Here is an 8821-nt window from a genome sequence, read left to right as displayed (position 1 = left end):
CTGTGAATAATTCCAGTTTTACTATTTTTAAAATACTTATGTGCATTAGTATTTATCTTCCTTCATTGCATTAGTCAGAACTTCCAATATAGTGTTGAAAAGTAGTAGGGAGAGCAGTCACATTTGCATTGCCTCCACTCTTAACCTTTAACCATTAAATATAATGTTACCTCAATGTTTTCATTAGGTGTGTTTATCAGGATGAGAATTTCCCTTTTAGTTTTAGTTTACTGAGAGTTTATCATAGGTAGGTATTGTCAATTTGTTTGCTGCTTCTATTAAGATGGTTTTTCCCCATTTATTTTGTTAATGTGAATTACATTAATTTCTTTTAAAATATTGACCCAACTTTCCTTCCTGGAATAAACTCACTTGATCGTGATGTATGTTCTTTTTTTTTCTTTTCTTTTTTACATATTTCTGGATTTGACTTGCTAATATTTTGTTAAGTTTTTATGTCCATCTTCAGGAAGGATATTATCTCTTGTGATATTTCTATCGGCTCTTGATTTCAAGGTTAGGCTGTTCTCACAAAATCAGTTGACAAGTATTTCTTCCTCCTCTATATTGTGAAATAAGTTTTTATACAATTAGTATTATTTCCTCCTTGGTCATTTATAGCATTCACCATCAATGCCTTGTGGCCTGAAGTTTGTTTGTTGGAACATTACTTATTGCACATTCAATAAAAACAGCTTTTATTTATCTTGTGCCATGTAACTAACACAAACCTAGAAGCTTAAAAAATATTTATTATCTCATATTTTCTGAGTCAGGAATTCAGGCAAGTCTTAGCTGAGCACTCTGCTTCAGAGTCTCCCATAAGGGTACAATTGAGGTGTTGGTCAGGACTGGGGTCTTATCTGCAGCTTGACTCTGGAAAGGTCTCCTTGCAAGTTTATTTTGTTATTGATGGAATTTAGTTTCAGGAAATATGGGCCTTATTTCCTTGCTAGCTGTTGGCTGGAGGCTCTTCTCAGTTCCTTGTCATGTGAAGCTCATTGCATAGCAACTTTATCAAAACCAGCAAGAAAGAGTATTTATATCAAGATGGGAGTTACAATCTAATGTAACATAATCATGGTAGTGACATCCCATCACCTATGCCTTACATTAATATTAGAAGCAAGTCTCAGGTCCCACCCACTCTCAAAGGGAGGGAATTACATAATGGTATGAATACCAGGAGGTAGAGGTAATTGTTAGATAATTGTTACAGTCTCTCCACTACATATTAGGCTATTTTAGATTTTCTACTTATTCTTATGTTAATTTTGGTAAGTTGCATTTTCTAATAATTTTTCCATTTCATCTAAATTTTCAAATTTATTGGCATAGAGCAGTGATTTTTAACCAGTGTGCCACGGCAGGCACACTGGTATGCCACGGCAGGCACACTGGTATGCCACAAGAAACTTTAAAACACGCAGTACCCGCCTATTTAGTCAAGGCCACTGACCTCTTTCCCCTGAGATTGTCAAATAAAAAATGACAGCAGCCAACACAACAATAGCCATGCAGTGTGAATGAATCAAAATTATACCTGTTTTCTTCTCAGATCAGCAAAAAATTGTTTCTGGTGCGCTGCAGAATTTTAGTAATTAGTTTATGTGTGTCATTAGATGAAAATGGTTGAAAATCACTGACATAGAGTAATTTATAGTATCCGCTTATTATTTTTAAAAGTATTTGTCCAGTGATGTCCCATTTTTCATTCTTGATATTAATGACTTGTACTTTTTCTCATTTTTTATCAGTCTAACTAGGGGTTAGACTGTTTATCAATTTCATAAATTTTTTTAAAAACCAACTTTGGAGCTTATTGATTTTTGTCTTTGGCTTATTCATTTTCTAGTTGCCTGATTTCCTCTCTTATTTGTTGTATTGTTTCTTCTCTTTAATTTTAGTTTAATTTGTTCCATTTTTTCTAACTTCTTTAAGTAGAACCTTAGGTCATTAATTTTAAGCTATTGTTCTTTTTTAATAAAGAACCATGTGACTATGTGCATATATTACCAGGTTCCCTCACAGGCCCATGCAATTGAGAGGCCCCGAAGCTTAGCTCCACCAGAATCACAATAAATCTACCTCTTCTATTACTGCATTCCATTTATTTTAAGATGCATATTTTAACATTTCTGAAAATGGAATATGTCTTATAAGATCTGGCATCTTATAATTGTTATTAGCCAGGCAGAAGTCATGCACAGTTATTATTGCCTGTATATGCACACATTTGGTTATGACTATTCATATTGTCACCATGTTAGTTGAGTCATATGCATTTTGGTGCCTATATTGAGTTTCAGTGTTAAAATATTGTAAAAATGATTACATTATAATTCAGCACTGAAATCAAAAGATGGAGCATGTTCAGAAATGTAAGAAAAGACAGTCAAATGTAACATTAGTGAAGCAAATGTTAAAGGAGGGATGCTCATAATTTAATGTTTTTTGTAAATCAACAACCAATATATTTAATCGATTTTTTGTTTTTTTTTGGCTTTCTTAGAAACTGCTTATTTTTCATCAACCTTATTTTCAGTCTGTTAAGAGTTTGTGGGGGACCAGCCTAAGACCACAGTGGTCGTTGCTACCCATTCAGTGGCCTGCGCAGTGGGAGCTGCAGACCAGTCTTCAGTGTCTGCCAAGTGCTCCAGTCTTAGTAGGAAACTGCTGAACAGGCGCAGAGGACACCTGCACGCCTTCAGACCAGACAGCAACCTCAGGCCGAGCATCACTGAGCTCAGGGGCCGGAGAAGTCCATTCACCCTGAAATTCCTCCTTGGTGACAGCCTTTTCAGCAGCGGCCTGCTCTTCTTCTCAATCTCTTCAGGATCTCTGTAGATACAGAGGTCATGCATGAACCCCCTTGGGTGTTCACGGGAGATGGTGCTGTGCATGCGCAGAACTTCCCAGGCCAGCATCCACCATGTTGGACCCAGTGAGTGAGCCCCTTGTTGTTGCAAGGGATAGCGATGTCCGTGTCGCACAGAGGAGAGTCTGGGTTACACAGAGCGACGGCAGGCAGGTTTACATTAAGACGCCTCGGTGAGAGGCTGGTGGTCTTCCCTGGGATTGGTGACCACCAGCAGTCTCAGTTCCTGGAAGGCTGCCTGGATCTGGTTAGTTAAGGTTCCTGGGGTGAAGCAGCCAGTGATAGGAGTGGCTCCAGTGGCAGCAGCAAACTTCAGCACAGCTTGCTGGCCAGTGTTCCTGGACAATATGACACAGTCATCAGCGGGGTTTTCAATAGAGACAATGGCATGAACTGCCAGCAGAGGCTTCTCCCAGGTTCTCTTCAGATTTATGATGTAGATGCCGTCACTTTTCCTTTTGTAGACGTACTCTTCCATTTGGAAGTCAAGGTTGGTGCCGCCCAAGTGGGTTCCTGTGACAAGGAATTTGAAGGCATCTCCTCCTTCATTTGCAGGACATTACGGGCTCTGGACATTGTGAAAGTTTCCCTTTAAGTTACTTGGAAACTGAGAACAATGCCATATGGACCCTTCTCTGGGTAGCATGGAAAGGCTTCACTGATTTTTTTCCTGTAATAAATGGAGAATAGTTATGTCTAAATCATGGCTAAAATGAAAATTTTAAGTGATGAAAAAGCATTGAGTCATAGTTTAATTGTCAGTATTTTCTTTTTCCTTGTGTATCTTGCAGTTGACTACGCCTTTAATAAAATGCAGCTAACTTATTTCTCACATAAAAGCTCATTAAGTTGCTATATTTATCCATTTTTAGAGATGAGAAAATTGAGGCATGGGGGATTATCTTGTCCAAGGGCACACAACTAGTAGGTGGCAGATCAGGGATTTGAATGAGGAGTCTGGGTTTTAAGTGTATGCTCTTCACCACTCATTATATTGCCTTGGTACATGAGGAGAAGGAGGAGTAGTTCCTCTTTAGAGACCTCCATCAACTAAAAATATTGGTTTTCCAGATGACTATTGACCTTTTCACTCTTCTACTTAAAACTCTTCATTAATTTAACCACCACCCACAGGTAGAGACTAAACTTCTTAAAATTCGAAGCCTTCCATGATCTAGCCTTAGCCACCTTTTGCCTGACTCCTGCTCTCCAGCAACAATAAACGATTGCCTCATATGTCCATACCCAGGACACTTCTTGTCCTAGCCTCATACTTACTTGACTCCTTTCACTCTTAAAAGCCTCTAGCTGTTGTTTGCTTGTTTGCTGGCTTGCTTATCTGAAGTTATTCCTGTTAACCTCCTGTGCAAAAAAGAGTTGACATAGCAGACCACACAGCTATCTTTTGAAAGCCCTGCTTACAAGGTTAGTCCTTGGTTAGTGCTTGGATTTCAAAAGGGTTCTAATTATTTCTAAAACTAGCGAGAGTGACTAAGCTGTTGATGCAAATAATATGGTTTCTGCAGAACACTTGTTTCCCTTCTGATAATCTGAATTTTTGTTACATTCTAGACTAAGGAGGTCTACATCAGTGTCCCTCAATAAAAACCCAAGGTACTGAGTCTCTAATCAAGTTTCTGTGGTTGGCAACAATTTACACATATCAGCACAATTTGTTGCTGGTAGAATTGAGCACATCCTGTGTGACCCAGTTGGGAGAAGATGCTTGAAAGCTTATTTGTGGTTTTCATTGGGCCCTGTGTACATTTTCCTTTTGCCAATTTCCTTGCTATCTTTTCACTGTAATAACATAGCTTTGAGTATATACTGAGTCTAAGTCCTCCTAGAGAATCATGAAATTAGGGATAGTCTCTGGGACTTCTGACATATCCCCTCTGCCTAGAATTCATTCTGATGCTCATCTCCTTACCTTTTTACCTGGATAACCTATCCCAGGAATCTCCCATGTCACTCTGTTGCAGTTGGTAATCTTTCTTGGAACTACTGTAATATTCTGAGGCTGTCTTTATTATTATACTTACCATTTTATGCTTCCAGGGGCACTGTCTTGTAGTCCACTAGACTGTGAGTTTCTTAAGGACAGAAACTGTTGTATTAATCTTTGTGGCTGCATACCTGTCACACAGTGGTGGTTGATAAATATACAGCGAATAAATGAACACCATAGTCAATCTGGGATAGTCTTCTGATGGCTAGTAGCATCCATAATTAAAATAACTGAGACAGAAATTTGGAATGGGCTTTGAGAAATAACATTTTTAGATATGCTTGTCTACAGTTAGTTATTAATTTGTTTCCTCATATAAAAAGAAAAAAAGATAAGAGAGCTGACTTGATGTTAAAAATTAGGAGAATTAAATATAGGCCTCAGAGTTGTCATTCTTCAAAATGGTGCTAAGAATATCTACTCTTCTAAATCCACAGTCATGATAAGAAATATAGTAGTCTAGGATGATGCTTTGATAGAATGTGCTAGGTAATTCCAAGTATTTATCTGTAACTTGTGCTTCATTAATTTCAAAGAAAATGAATGTTTCTTCTTTGCATCACTCATTGGCTGGAAGCTTATATTCTAATTCTGGTACAATTCATTTTTTTATACATTCATAAAGATGGTATTTAAATTTATTTTTTCCTTCATTCATTGCTTGCTCATGCCTTCTTTTTTTTCCTCCTATGGTTATATAATCAGCTTGCTATTTTTAATACTACTTTTCTGACAAAACTAAGTCTAAGCTTTAACAGATACATTTTCATATCTTGGAAGTTGCCTCCATGATTCACTCTGCTATGAACTGAATATATTATACAGCTTTTTGATTGTTCTTATTCTTAAAAAGGATATTGAGTTTCTTGAGATGTGATTTTTCAAGTTAAAATTAGAACAAAAAATATATATACTCTCCTTTTGGGTGTTGGGGTTGTATAGCAAGGAATAGAAGTTGCTGGTAACTGAGATTTAAAAAGTTACGGCTAAGCTCAGCCAACATCATAATTAGATCTTATATTTTCTATTCACAATGTGGAAAATATATGGAAATGGCTGCTGTGGAATTGATTAATGCCTGCATCATTCAGTTTAAAAGGACATAAGCTGCTCTCAGTCTGTTCAAAGAAGCCTTCTTATAGACTCTCCTGGAGTCATTAACAACTGCTCTTCTGTCAAGGAGAAAATAGTGCATGGGACCCTGCTTTTGGTCACATAAGGCTCACGGAATTAAACCCATCTAGATAACTGCTTAGTTCTTCTTTTCATTTTGGCTTCTATACCAATATTTTTCTGAATCACGTATAATTAAAAACTTATATGAGATACATGGGAATATTTTCAGTTATTGTTTTAATATTAACAAAATATATATTTCATAATAGAAAGTCCAGATTGAGGCAGAGTAATTTAGACATAAATCTATAAAGAAATTTCTTGAGAAAAATCTTTTTCATAACACTGTATTTGAATTTTTGCATTGCTCAAGCCTTACTTAATTTTTACCAAGATAAAAAAATTATATCTACATCAAGTGTACCACCTAAGGAATAAAACTGCCATGAAAAGAATTGGCAACCTTATTCCCAAATGTTCTTGCTTTTGGGTGTTCTCCTTTCCCCTCTCTTGCTAAAATAGACTATAGAATCCCTAAATTATCTCTTTTCTAATGATAGGCTTTTTACCTCTTTAAAAATACAAAGGCAGCATACTTTTGATAATGCTTTGATTTTGCATTTTGAGATAGTTTAGGATTTTTGTTCTTTTGCTAGATCTCTGCACTGGCCCATATTACAGTTTTATGATACCATCTAAAACTATTGCAAGATGCCTAAGTGTTATAGCTTAGTATAATCCTCTTCACATACATTTATTCTGATACAGTTTTCATTGCTTACTGTTGTACTCTTTTATAAGTCGTACCTTCAAGATGTTTCCTTTATAAAAGAAACAACTTCCTAACATTCTGATATTGCAAAGTAAAAATTGGAACAAGAGCTAAACCAGACTTACAAATTGTGTGGTGAGAATACAATATAATAGCTAAATGATGCCATCATTCAACTTTCTTACTGTTTCTTTTCACCAATGCGGTTGTTCAACTCAGTAAAGAAGCAGGAACAAAGACCTATTCTATCAGCATAGAAAACAGCTAAACATGTTCAACATCTTAGCATGAAAATCACTATTGGAAAAACACAAGAATCAAAATGAGAATCTTTGACTCACACTTGAAGAAATATTTTAGAAGTTGAAACTGCATTATTAATGGGAAGCTGATTTGTTTTTCCTGGTCCAAAACACTGAGCTGTGAACCAATAAAGACTATTCTAATTATTATTGTTCTTGCTCCAAGATTCTTCATCCCAGACTTTTCATTTCTGATTTCTTATCAGAATTCCAACCCTGTGAGGCAAACTGTGGGTACTGACAGCTCTGGGAAAATGAGCAGCATCTGATCATTCAGTGATTGATTCTTGGTCTAATTGAGATAGCTTTGAAAGAAAAGTTAACGTATGAGAAGGATTATTTATTTTAAGACAGCTACCCAAACAGTCATATTTTCAAGAACACTCTGGCTTAATAATAATCATTTTTCTATGATTGCAATCTATTTGTAAGTGTTAGGGAAAAAAAAAGAAGAAGACAGCATCAGCCAAAGACTAATTGAAATGTAAAGATATGCGTCTATTATTTGGGTACTCAATTTATTATTTTTCACCACTTGTTTTATTAACATACATCTTATGTTACATGTTGCTTTAATCTCCTTTATTAATACTAGCTGAGAAGTCCTGTCATTATTTAGTGTTTCAATGCTTTAGGTTCCATGTTTTGTTCTGAATTTTCTATGCCAACTTCTTTTGACATGAAAATAAAATACTGTTGTTTGGATAGATGTGTGAATGGGTCTAGGGTGGGTGTTTTGTATAAAAACAATCACAGAAAATCAGTTGTGTGAGCAAATTCTATCTTCAGGCAAAGTAACACTTTTGCTGCAAATGATATCTCGTTGTAAAGTTGTCTGAGCATAGCTTTCTCTGGGCTCATGTGGTCCTTTCTGAGTCTCCCCCTGCCATTCATGCCCCCCAACTCCAATAACTAGAAACGCTATTGTGCAAATGGAGAAGCGCACATACTTTCCCTTTTCAGAGGCACTTTTATTGAAAAGGGAATACCCCACAAACTGTTTCACCACTTTGACGCAGCTTCTGTAAAGAAGAAAGAGTTAAGTCTCGATCTGCAGCTGCTCCGTGCTTAAGCAGTTCACTGGGGCATCATGGTTATAAATGTGCTAGAGTATCCCAGGAGCCTTGCATGATTTTAGACTATTTTTCATAAATAAGTAAAAATGCATCAGAAGGCATTTCCACTTCCCAAGGAATGCACAATTAAAGAAAGGGAAGAAAAACAAGACCCAGGAAATGGGACTCTGGTTCAGCCCTGTGGAGGAAAATTCATTTACATTTTTTTTTTTTTCTGTTTTTGCTTTTACTTTCCTCAGTCCTCTGATTGAGTAATGGTTCAGTAGGAAAGCATACAGAAAGAAAATAATGCCCCAGAGCACATCAGTAGTAAAAGTAATTACGTAGTTCATTGTTAACATCAGGGTGCTGTTAACAAGCACACGGGCCCTGCTCTCTGGCTAAGCTGCCACACGTTATGATAGTCAACTCCAAAATAAAAATTATTTTGTGCAGAAAGAGGGAAGGAGAGCGAGGATTATAAACTTGGAGACGACTAAATTGGGGGATTGAAGATATTTTTCAGAAGCATAATCAGAATCCACAAATGCAGTCTCGCCTCCCAGATCGGGTCATTATGCACCACATGTGTATTCAAAGCATGCATGCTTATGAGAAACACAGAGACTCCGAGAGGAAGAGAGAGAGAGGAAGAACGAGCTAGTGAGTGCGGGAGACTGAGCAAAAACC

At 36.8% G+C, this 8821-nt stretch overlaps 1 pseudogene; it reads right to left on the bottom strand.

Annotated features, from left to right (window-relative positions):
• Positions 1-2549: 2549 nt before the first annotated feature.
• Positions 2550-3454, bottom strand: LOC150015166 (small ribosomal subunit protein uS2 pseudogene; annotated as a pseudogene).
• Between the last annotated feature and the right edge of the window lie 5367 nt (positions 3455-8821).

This window comes from Furipterus horrens, unplaced genomic scaffold (assembly GCF_987537825.1).
Source record: "Furipterus horrens unplaced genomic scaffold, mFurHor1.1.pri manual_scaffold_3, whole genome shotgun sequence".
In the NCBI taxonomy this organism is placed as follows: Eukaryota; Metazoa; Chordata; class Mammalia; order Chiroptera; family Furipteridae; genus Furipterus; species Furipterus horrens.
This window is presented reverse-complemented; position numbering and strand designations above follow the sequence as displayed.